The sequence below is a fragment of the Primulina tabacum genome, chromosome 10 (genome assembly GCF_025594145.1).
Source record: "Primulina tabacum isolate GXHZ01 chromosome 10, ASM2559414v2, whole genome shotgun sequence".
Taxonomy (NCBI): Eukaryota; Viridiplantae; Streptophyta; class Magnoliopsida; order Lamiales; family Gesneriaceae; genus Primulina; species Primulina tabacum.
The window spans coordinates 36,878,689-36,891,176 of NC_134559.1; the positions used below are offsets into that span (position 1 = coordinate 36,878,689).

General features: G+C 38.7%; 4 non-coding genes and 1 pseudogene across 4 annotated transcripts; all 5 read left to right on the plus strand.

Annotated features, from left to right (window-relative positions):
• Window positions 1–929: 929 nt before the first annotated feature.
• LOC142515881 (5S ribosomal RNA) lies at window positions 930–1,048 on the plus strand. Its single transcript, XR_012811701.1, has one exon. It is a non-coding gene; the product is annotated as a 5S ribosomal RNA (ribosomal RNA).
• A 657-nt stretch (window positions 1,049–1,705) lies between these two features.
• Window positions 1,706–1,823, plus strand: LOC142514924 (5S ribosomal RNA). The gene has a single exon (XR_012810796.1). It is a non-coding gene; the product is annotated as a 5S ribosomal RNA (ribosomal RNA).
• Window positions 1,824–2,505: 682 nt separating this feature from the next.
• LOC142510199 (5S ribosomal RNA) lies at window positions 2,506–2,624 on the plus strand. Its single transcript, XR_012808325.1, has one exon. It is a non-coding gene; the product is annotated as a 5S ribosomal RNA (ribosomal RNA).
• Window positions 2,625–3,882: 1,258 nt separating this feature from the next.
• On the plus strand, window positions 3,883–4,005 carry LOC142512121 (5S ribosomal RNA; annotated as a pseudogene).
• A 2,490-nt stretch (window positions 4,006–6,495) lies between these two features.
• On the plus strand, window positions 6,496–6,612 carry LOC142510514 (5S ribosomal RNA). The gene has a single exon (XR_012808621.1). It is a non-coding gene; the product is annotated as a 5S ribosomal RNA (ribosomal RNA).
• The last annotated feature ends 5,876 nt before the right edge of the window (window positions 6,613–12,488 follow it).

The window sequence follows — 12,488 nt, forward strand, 5'->3', positions numbered from 1 at the left end:
CGGTTCTGTGCGGAAGGGTATGACGCAGATTACTTCGAAGACAGTTAACTCATTAAAAACAATTATTTCGACTGTTTTAGCCATAATTTACGTAAACGGTCGCGACACAAGGGCTTCCCTGGGAGGTCACCCATCCTAGCTCTGCCATCGTACCAGAACGCTTAACTTCATGGTTATGATTGGGCGAGAGCAGTGCCGCGTGTTGTCCATCGCCGCTCGCGCCACATGTCCTTGTGTTGCACCCCTTTTCGTGTTTTTCTATTTCTGATTACTTGTTGACAGACGATTTTCGGCTCAAATCATCTGAATCACGATCGGGACCAGATATGACATGTGAAATCAACGTAGCTCAAGCACTGTTAGATTTGGACAAAATTGTAGCCTAATTTGATTGTAAACGGTCAAACGAACGAGACTCATTACTCCGCTATGAGCTGGCGAGAATTTAGCTGAATTCCTTCTCTAAGACACTCTAATTTGCGATTTTCCGCATCTGTTCAGCTTCCGTTTCCTCGAGAAATCCGCTTAGGAAGTTTCGAAATTCGATTCCGGTTCCATTTTATCGCATCATAGGCATAATAATATCTTTACATTCTCTATTTTCTTCTTTTTATTTTTTTTTTATTTTCTGAGAACATTTAGCGATTTTTCTTCTCATGACCCGGTTCTGTTCGGAAGGGTATGACGCAGATTACTTCGGAGATGGTTAACTCATTAAAAATAATTATTTCGACTGTTTTAGCCTTAATTTACGTAAACGGTCGCGACACGCGGACTTCCCAGGGAGGTAACCCATCCTAGCTCTGCCATCACGCCAGAATGCTTAACTTCATGGTTCTTATTGGGCGAGAGCAGTGCCGCGTGTTCTCCATCGTCGCCCGTGCCACACGTACTCGAGGGATATAAGAATAAACGTCCCACTCAATGTCGGGTTCGATCATACCAGCACTAATGCACCGGATCCCATTAGAACTCCGAAGTTAAGCGTGCTTGGGCGAGAGCTGTACTAGGATGGGTGACCCCTTGTGAAGTCCTCGTGTTGCACCCATTTTCGTATTTTTCTATTTTTGATTACCTGTTGACAGACGATTTTCGGCTCAAATCATCTGAATCTAGATCGAGAGCAGATAAGACAAGTGAAATCAACTTAGCTCGGGCACTACCGGATTTGGACAAAATTGTAGTCTAATTTAATTGTAAACGGGCAAATGAATGAGACTCGTTACTCCGCAATGAGCTGGCGAGATTTTAGCCGAATTCCTTCTCTAACACCCTTTAATTTTCGGTTTTCAGCTTCTGTTAAGCTTTTGTTTCCTCTAGAAATCCGTTTAGAAAGTCCGAAATTCGATTCCGGTTCCATTTTATCGTATCCCAGGCATAATAATAGCTTTACATTCGCTATTTTCTTCTTCTTATTTTTTTCAGTTTTCTGGGAACATTTAACGATTTTTGTTTTCGTGAGCTGGTTCTGTGCGGAAGGGTATAACGCAGATTACTCCGGAGACGGTTAACTCATTAAAAAAATTATTTCGACTATTTTATATATAATTTACGTAAACGGTCGCGACACGAGGACTTCTCAGGGAGGTCACCCATCCTAGCTCTGCCATCGCGCCAGAATGCTTAACTTCATGGTTCTGTTGTCAATCGCCGCCCGCTTCACATGTACTCGAGGGATATAAGAATAAACATCCCACTCAATGTCGGGTGCGATCATACCAGCATTAATGAACCGGATCCCATCAGAACTCCGAAGTTAAGCATGCTTGGGCGAGAGCAGTACTAGGATGGGTGACCCCTGGGAAGTCCTCGTGTTGCACCTCTTTTCGTGTTTTTCTATTTTTGATTACTTATTGACAGACGATTTTCGGCTCAAATCATCAGAATCTCGATCGGGACCAGATTAGCCATGAGAAATCAACATAGCTCGTGCACAGCCAGATTTGGACAAAATTGTAGCCTAATTTGATTGTAAACGGGCAAACAACGAGACTCATTGCTCTACAATGAGCTGGCGAGATTTTAGCCGAATTCCTTCTCTAAGACACTCTAATTTGCGATTTTCCGCTTCTGTTGAGCTTCCGTTTCCTCGAGAAATCCGCTTAGGAAGTCCGAAATTCGATTCCGGTTCCATTTTATCGTATCCTAGGCATAATAATAGCTTTATATTCGCTATTTTCTTCATCTTATTTTTTTTCTATTTTCTGGGAACATTTAGCGATTTTAGTTGTCGTGAGCCGGTTCTGTGCGGAAGGGTATGACGCAGATTACTCCGGAGACGGTTAACTCATTATAAACAATTATTTCGACTGTTTTAGCTATAATTTACGTAAACGATCGCGACACGAGGACTTCCCAGGAAAGTCACCCATCCTAGCTCTGCCATCGCGCCAAAACGCTTAACTTCTTGGTTCTGATTTTGCGAGAGCAGTGCCGCGTGTTGTCTATCGCCGCCAGCTCCACACGTACTCGAGGGATATAAGAATAAACGTCCCACTCAATGTCGGGTTCGATCATACCAGCACTAATGCACCGGATCCCATCAGAACTCCGAAGTTAAGCGTGTTTGGTCGAGAGCAGTACTAGGATGGGTGATTCCTTGGGATGTCCTCGTGTTGCACCCATTTACGTGTTTTTCTATTTTCGATTACTTGTTGAAAGATGATTTTCGGCTCAAATCATCTGAATCTCGATCGGGACCTGATAAGACATGTGAAATAAACGTAGCTCGGGCCCTGCCGGATTTGGACAAAATTGTAGGCTAATTTGATGGTAAATGGGAAAACAAACGAGACTCGTTACTCAGCAATGAGCTGACGAGATTTTAGCCGAATTCCTTCTCTAAGACCCTCTAATTTGCGATTTTCCGCTTCTGTTAAGCTTCCGTTTCCTCGATAAATATGTTTAGGAAGTTTGAAATTCGATTCCAGTTCCATTTTATCGTATCCCAGGCAAAATAATAGCTTTATATTCGCTATTTTCTTCTTCTAATTTTTTTTTCTATTTTCTGGGAACATTTATAGATTTTTGTTGTCGTGAGCCGGTTCGGTGCGGAAAGGTATCACGCAGATAACTCTGGAGACGGTTAACTCATAAAAAAAATTATTTCGACTTTTTTAGCTATAATTTACGTAAACGGTCACGACACGAGGACTTCCCAGGATGGGAGACCCCCTGGGAAGTCCTCGTGTTGCACCTCTTTTCGTGTTTTTCTATTTTTGATTACTTGTTCATAGACGATTTTCGGCTCAAATCATCTGAATCTCGATCGGGACCAGATAAGACATGTGAAATCAACGTAGCTCGGGCACTGCCGGATTTTGACAAAATTGTTGGCTAATTTGATTGTAAACGGGCAAACGAACGAGACTCATTACTCTGCAATGAGCTGACGAGATTTTATCCGAATTCCTTCTCTAAGACCCTCTAATATGTGATTTTCTGCTTCTTTTAAGCTTCTGTTTCCTCGAGAAATCCGTTTAGGAAGTCCGAAATTCGATTACGGTTCCATTTTATCGTATCCGAGGCATAATAATAGCTTTACGTTCGATATTTTCTTCTTCTTATTTTTTTTCTATTTTCTGGGAACATTTAGCGATTTTTGTTGTCGTGAGCCGGTTCTGTGCGGAAGGGTATGACGCAGATTACTCCGGAGACGGTTAACTCATTAAAAACAATTATTTCGACTGTTTTAGCTATAATTTACGTAAACGGTCGCGACACGAGGACTTGCCAGGGAGGTCACCCATCCTCACTCTGCCATCGCATTAGAACGTTTAACTTCATGGTTCTGATTGGGCGAGAGCAGTGCCACGTGTTGTCCATCGCCGCCCGCGCAACATGTAGTAGAGGAATATAAGAGTAAACATCCCACTCAATGTCGTGTTCGATCATACCAGCACTAATGCACTGGATCCCATCAGAACTCCGAAGTTAAGTGTGCTAGTGCTAGGGCGGCAGTACTAGGATGGGTGACCCACTGGGAAGTCCTCGTGTTTGCACCCCTTTTCGTGTTTTTCTATTTTTGATTTCTTGTTGACAGACGATTTTCGGCTCAAATCATCTGAATATCGATCGGCACTAGATAAGACATGTGAAATCAACGTAGCACGGGCTCTGTCGGATTTGGAAAAAGTTGTAGCCTAATTTGATTGTAAACGGGAAAACGAACGAGACTTTTTACTCCGCAATGAGCTGGCAAGATTTTAGCCGAATTCCTTCTCTAAGACCCTATAATTTGCGATTTTCCGCTTTTGTTAAGCTTCCGTTTCTTCGAGAAATCCGCTTAGGAAGTCCGAAATTGGATTCCGATTCCATTTTATCGTATCGCAGGCATAATAATAACTTTACATTCGCTAATTTTTTTTCCTATTTTTTTTCTATTTTCTGGGAACATTTAGCAATTTTTTTTGTCGTGAGCCGGTTCTGTGCGGAAGGGTATGACGCAGATTACTCCGGAGACGGTTAACTCATTAAAAACAATTATTTCGACTGTTTTATCAATAATTTACGTAAACGGTCGCGACACGAGGACTTTCCAGGGAGGTCACCCGTCCTAGCTCTGCCATCGCGCCAGAACGCTTAACTTCATGGTTCTGATTGGGCGAGAGCAGTGCTGTAATGATCATAGGCCATTAGGCTGAACCAACAAAGGCCTCTGCCCATACCCACGCACCACTACTGGTCATGGGTCGTTAGGATGGTCCAGCATGGGCCGAGGCCTTTGTTGGTTCATCCTAATGGCCCATGTTCGTTACAAAAAAAGGCGCCTTTTTTTGTAACGATCATGGGCCATTAGGCTGAACCAACAAAGGCCTCGGCCCATACCCACGCACCACTACTGGTCATGGGTCGTTAGGATGGTCCAGCATGGGCCAATGCACCGTCACTCATAGAATATCTCACCCCTGGTAAGTGGTTTCTTTCTCCTTCCCTAACACTTGAACCCAGGACCTCCAGACTTAAGTACCTAGATTCCTAAGTGTTGGTACCAGTTGAGAATTTAGTCTTTTTATATTATTTTAGCCCTTATGAACCACGACTCGACCCCCGTGAACCATTTTTCAATTTTCCCAAGTTTTAAAAACTCTAATGACCCAAAATCTTCGACCCCGAGCCATCTCTTGATTTTCACGAGATACCCCCGAACCATGTTGATCCAAAACTTGACCAACATCCTAAAGTACCCTACTGGACCGATATATCCCACGTAAAACACCCCTAACCAAAAAAACGAGCCCCATACTCCTCTACCATAAGCTGGCCGAGAAATCCTTGTTGGACAAGGACTCTTGATCAAGCTTCCCTGCCCCTACCAACGAACCCAGCCACCAAACCAACCTGTTGTGCACTCCCTAAGGACTCTAAGGACTCGACCTGACCTAGCCCAGGCCCCCTGGACCACGCCCATCAGCCTGCAACAAGCCCAGAACCCTACACGCAATTCCCCTTGATTCTCGGGTGGGAGTCATAGCTTGCTAGGACTCCTTCCCAGCCCTTGAATGCGAGTCCTAGCATGGCTAGGACTCTCTCCCTAACTCACCCACGACCTTGGTTAACCCGTGGAACCAGCCAACCAAGCCCTAGCCCCTGCAACAATAAAACCGAACCCCTTTGCTCCATGACAGAAGGTTGCTGCACAGCTTGTGTTCTATTTCGTGTGTGGTGTTAAGGTGATTATCTAGGACTCTAAATCCCGTGTAAAATCATGCCTAAACATAACCTATATCGTGGCAGCTCGTATATACATGTAAAGGACAAAAGTTTGAATCAAAATCATGCTTGGAATTTCATGGATTGCATAAAAACGAAAATAATTCAAAGTGTCACTTGTTTCCCAAAATTTTCATGCATAAAAATATAATATGATTTGATGATGGTTTGAAGGGAAGAATATGTGAGCCTATGCGTAATTTACGCACGAAAAACCATTGACGATGACGAAGAACGGAGCAAGAACCTTGGCTAAGACTTTCCCTTGGCAACGCTCGAAAGTTTGCCTCAATTTTTAAGAATGTGTGTGCCGTGTAATCTAGGTATTTTCAGAATTGTGGCCGTGTGCTTTTGAAATAATCTTAGGTTTATGGGAAAGGTTTACATATTATATACTTAATTAAACACTAACAAGGCTTTAGGCCTATTAAGCCCCTAATTAAGCCAATTAGTCTTTAATTAGAATTAAATAAAATGTTAGTAAAGTTTTGGTAAAAATAGTTTGGGAATTAAATAGCGGGGTTGCCAAAAAGTTCGTATTTTTTTATTGAAAAACCCACACCGATAAAATTTACGTCCCGACGTATAAAATCGACATGCAAGTATCGAAATTTAAGGGACCAAAATGCAATATTTCAAAAGATTGGGGACCTAAGGGCAATTTACGAACGTTTAAGGGCTGAATCAAAATTTTCGAAATAATATAAGGATTTATTTGTTGTCCATCGCCACCCGCGCCACACGTACTCGAGGGATATAAGAATAAACATCCCACTCAATGTTGGGTGGGATCATACCAGCACTAATGCACCGGATACCATCAGAACTCGGAAGTTAAGCGTGCTTGGGCGAGCAGTACTAGGACGGGTGACCCCCTGGGAAATCCTCGTGTTGCACTCTTTTTTGTGTTTTTCTATTTTTGATTACTTGTTGACAGACGATTTTCGGCTCAAATCATCTGAATCTCGATCGGGACCAGATAAGACATGTGAAATCAACGTAGCTCGGGCACTGCCGGATTTGGACAAAATTGTAGCCTAATTTGATTGTAAACGGGCAAATGAACGAGACTGATTACTCTGCAATGAGCTGGCGAGATTTTAGCCGAATTCCTTCTTTAAGACCCTCTAATTTGCGATTTTCAACTTCTGTTAAGCTTTCGTTTCCTCGAGAAATCCGTTTAGGAAGTCCAAAATTCGATTCCGGTTCCATTTTATCGTATCCTAGGCATAATAATAGCTTTACATTCGTTATTTTCTTCTTCTTATTTTTTTTTTAATTTTCTGGGATCATTTAGCGATTTTTGTTGTCGTGAGCCGGTTCTGTGCGGAAGGGTATGACGCAGATTACTCCGGAGATGGTTAACTTATTAAAAACAATTATTTCAACAGTTTTAGCTATAATTTACGTAAACGGTCACGACACGAGTACTTTCCAGGGAGGTCACCCATCCTAGCTCTGGCATCGCGCCAGAACGGTTAACTTCTTGGTTCTGATTGGGCGAGAGCAGTGCCGCGTGTAACGTCCCGAAAATCGAAAAGTCCACATAAACCACATGCATGCAAATTATTAAATTCTTTGGTATTTCATTAAATTATTTTAAAGCATAAAATGTATTTTTATTTTATTAAATTGTGTTTAATTATTTTTATGCATTTTATGCATAATTCATGCATGGTAGAATTTATTCCATACATTTTATAAGTTCATGCATTAAGGTTTTTAAGTTGCATTTCGCTCTTGAACGAGGATCAGAGACCGGAGAATTTTCAAGAAAATTATTTTTATTACACGATTAAGTTCTATTAATTAATACAAGATGTTTTAAAGGTGTTTTTCAAGAATTGAGATTTATTGGGTATTTTTATCTGCAGAATTTTATTTTTACCCGGTAAGCAAATTTTATCGAATCAGGGGACTTTTTGAGGGTTCGGCTAATATTTTCAAAAACTTTTCATCACGAAATATTTTTCGGGAGTGTGTTTGGACTTAATGAGACTACTTTTAAGCTTGTTGGGCTTAAAATCCTTTTTAAATCTTTAATTAGAAACTTATGGCCTATTATATTTTAATTAACTACCTAATAAATCCCTATGGACCCACTACACCTAACATTACCCTCCCCAATCATCCGACACCCTCACTCCCATCTCAACATTTTCATAGACATCCCAGCAGCTAAAAGCACGGCCATTTCCATTCAAGGCGTAATAAAATTCTCCGACTTGATTTCCGACGCTCGTTCTTCGGTTTTCTAGCGAAATATTTTCACCAGGCACGCTCTATATCATTCTTCTGCATCATACACGTTTTATATACTGAGTTTGGTGTTCATGCATGAAAAGTATCGATCCAAGCTTGTCTATGGAAGATCTTTGATTTTCTTGTGTTTATTGCATTCTTTTTGTTTCAAGTCTCACATTTTGTTGAATTGTGCAAGGAGGCTGCCGTTTTGTTGATGCTAAGGGACTGTTTAGAGCAGGTTAGTGGAGTCATGAGGCTGGTGTAAGGTTCGGTAGGTTTGGAGTGAAGGCCGAGATGTGTAGCGGCTTGGGGTTTCTCGTTTTCTTTGTCTAGATCGGTGGGTAGGTGAAGTCTGGTGGTGCAAGGGCGACTCTAGACCTTGAATAGACTCTGGTGGGTCTGAACCATGGTCTGGAAATGCACAAACGCTGCTGGTCTTGTCCTAGAATCCGCAAGGGAAGAGTTGGACGAGTTGGGTTCGATTGGTGTTGTGGGGAGTGTAGCGATAGGGTGATCTACGCCTGATGCATGAGGCTGATGGCGTGGGTGCAGTAGGTTCAGGGGAGCCCTATGGTGGTCTAGGAAAGGCTGAGACGTGCCTGGTTCCATCGGTGTTGGGCTAAGACGCGAGAATAGGGAGGTAGTGTAGTAGGGTAGGCGAAAAGGGAAGAGGCTGATTTTCAGCATCTTGTAAGGCCTGATCGAATGGTTTAAGCGACGGGTCTGGATGTTTATAAGGCCTTTTAAGTGTTTATTAGGTGTGGTAAAATGTTGGGAAAAATACGGTTAAGTTTCGAGTCGATTCGGCTTAAAACCGGGACACCGGTCCAAGTTTTAAAACAATTCAGTTAAGTTATAAAATGGGCTCGAGTTTACGTTTAGGGATGCTTTTAAATATGTTTTGGGATATTTTAAGGAATTTGGTAAGCTTCGGATCAAAATAATGAGTTTTGGATTTATCCGGGATTTAGTCGCAACACGAAACGTTAATTACAGAATTAATTGAAACGCTAGATTTAAGCTTAATTAAATTATGAAAAATTATATTTAAAGTCAAATAATTATAAGAAGTCTAAGTTTTTAATTTGGGAATTTTATGCTAAGGTTTGGTTTAATTCGGGATTAAAGCGGGTTAATATGTTATGTATAAAAATTAATTTAAAATTCATCGATTTAAGCCAAATAAAAATATGGGAAAATTTTTGTAGGCTTAAATAATTATTTGGGACATGTTAGAGTCAATGGAATTAAGAAAATGTCAAAAACGTGAAATTTTACGTCTAAGGGCAAAATGGTAATTTTTGGGTTTCCAGGGGCAAAATGGTCATTTTGCACCCGGGGTTAGATGTTGGTCCTGGCAGCGCCATGAGCACAAATTTACTATATTTTAAAGTTTTATGCATCATGATCACGATTTTTAAGATTTTATGAAAATATACGTTGCATGCTTGGTTTAAAGGAAAAATTACGTATATGCATGTTTTTATTAATTGTTGAATATCATGATACGATAGAGCTGATACGATAGAGCTGATACGAAAGTCACAACTAATGAACTGAATTCAGTTAAAAAGAAAATGTTTAAGTTTATGATGACATGATTTAATACGATATGATTTGATACGACATGTTTATATTCATGTTTTAAAGTTTATGAAAGGTATGTTGGCATTATGATTTTACAATACACGTTTATGTTATGCTTTTAAGTTCATGAAAGATATGTTGAGTATGATATTTTTCACTGCTGTGTGCTATGTATATGTACTTGTTATTCCTGGTATAGGTGTGTTGATTATTTAGACTCACTAGGCGTGTGTGATGCAGGTGAGCTAAATGTTGAGGAGACTATAGGTGCCAAACTCTGAGTAGGCAGACCTGGTGCGATGACACGACCCGAGGACCACATGTTTTCCGCATTATGATTTATGAGATTGAGAGAAAATGAATATTTTCACACGTTGATGATTTTAAGATTTTTATTAGTTTATGTTTTCGTATGATTGTAGATGAGTTTTGTTATTTTTTTACTGTCAAATTCTTACGATTATTTTAAATGTTATTTCGAAAATGCGAGCTTTTATTTAAAAAAAATGTCCAGTAGAATTTTAAAAATGAGTGAGACGTTACAGTTGGTATCAGAGCAAGGGCCATGTATAGGGTTGTGCCACCGCCAGTTTCTGCAACTCAGTCTTCAAGCCTCAAGTCTGTAAGCTTTTATGATTTCAATGTTTTCAATGTTTTACTCATATCACCTGCATGTTAACATGATTTACGCTTTATGATGATTTATTGTATATGTTTAACTGCTTTTATGATTTAAGGATTTACTGTTTTAAAAACTAGATTAAATTGCATGTTGGTTACGTTTGGAATTGGACGTGTCTAAGAATTCGAATATTGGTCTTTAGGAGAAGTGGATAATGATTTGATTATACCGATTTTTAGGTTAGAAGTACTGATGTTCTACTCTTTGGGGTAATAAGTTAATCTTGAAAGTTATGAATGCTTTTGGGACTTGTAGAATTTCTTAGAAATTATTGATAGTTCGTGGTTGCTAGTTGAATTAATTTTTGATGAATCCATACAAGGATTAATGATTCGAAAACTACGACGATCTTTGTAAGTATAAAAACGTTGAATTTATTTAGGATGCATGCTCTACCTAATGGGACCTAAGGATTTAATTGAATTGATTGAGAATTTAAAGGACCTAATTGTAATAACCAATAATTGAGGACCTGAGTGCAACAATAAAATTCTAAGGGACTATTTCGAATTTACCAAACTTTGGGACTAAATTTTTAGTTTTGAGAATTTTAAGGTTTAATGAGGCCAAGTCGAAAATTTTATGGAAAAAAAATGCAAATTTCGAGGAGTTATAAAGCCAAAATTTTAATCTTTGACAATTTTAAGGACCAAATTGTAAATTTTGAAATTTTGAGGATTAAAATTCGAACTTTTGAGGAACACTTGGGTAAAATCAGTAATTTTCGAGGTTATGAGAATTGATCTTGGGTCTAATAAAGTTAAGATTTTTGAATTTTATGTTACGAGAAACCTATAAAATGGGATTAGGAACGCCAAGAACTTATGGGTAATTTTTGGATTCTCGAGATTAAGAACAAATTCGGATAATATTCGAGGAAAGTAAGAACTAATTTTGAAATTTTTAAGAAATTTAGGGATTTGTTTAGCAGTAAGTGAGAATTGAATGGTTTAAATGATAAGACTTTTCGGTTATTTGAGCTTGAAGAGATAATTAGAACTTGGTTAAAATCTGGGTTATAATGTAATAAGGAATGACAATCAAGGGCATTGTAGGATGATTCAATATTGGGCTTGAAAATCTAAATGTTAATGGAATAAGACAATGGAAAAAAATTAAGAATTTAGAGTGATAACAATTTAAGGTAAAGTGATCATTTAGTCAAGTTACAAGATTAGACATTAAGTTAACTTATTTTTGAGGACTTAAGGTTTGATGTAGCATAAGTTTTAATCATGATCTTAAGAGTTAAAATTATATCTTTGTTGGAATTTAAATTTTTCTAGAAAGTTGGGTATGTTTGATGGTTAGGTTACTCGATAGATGCATGTAAGAATTGAGGTAGACACCTCGTCTTGAGGAATTTTTGGTAAGTTATTAAGAAACTTGAGAATAAGTGAATATGTGTGTTGGAATTATGTTATCTAATACTATTTGGGTCGCGTAAGCTTGAATTTTAAGTTTATGGAATACGTGTTCATACGGAAATTTTGGGTGAAAAAATAATAATAATAATAATAAAAAAGAATTAGTTGTGTTCAACATAAGTTATCACTTAATGAATATTAAGATTTTTATAGAGTGAGAAATCTAAAAAGCTTGATATGGGGATTCTAGAACTCTATGGAGTATAAGTGAAGTTGATTTATTAGAGTTAGTCTAAGGCTCCCATGGGATGACTTAATAAGTTTTATACGCTAGTATGTATGAAGCATTGAGAATACATAAGAATGCAACATTCATTTCAACGAGGAAAGTCCAAGGGCCTTAAGCCTCAACTAAATTGTAATTGGGAAGAAAATAGTTTAAGCATGTGATTGATGATAGAAGTGTTTTATTAATTAGGTAGAAGTTCGATAGTTTTATGGATTAACGCTACTCGAATTTAAATATTTGCAACAATTTAATATTTGGGATGTACTTGTAAATAATTAAGTTACGTAAGTTTGGTGCTATAAGATAAAGATTCGATTCAAGGATCTTAGGCGAATATCATTATGGGTTTGAGATAAGGTTTAACTTTTAAGTGTATCACCGAAGATATAAGTCGATCAGTAAAATCTTGGTGTTAAGATTTCTTAAGTTGCATAAATGATAATGTAATAAGTTGATGAACATTACGGGTATAGTATAAGAAAAGTAAGACGCAATAAAATTCGAACTGCCATTTCTAATATTGGGAAGTTTGAGAAAAGTCGGAATTTGAGGCATGAGTAGAATAGAACTAAGTCGCAATAAGTCGTTCTAGGTTGCAATTCGCAAA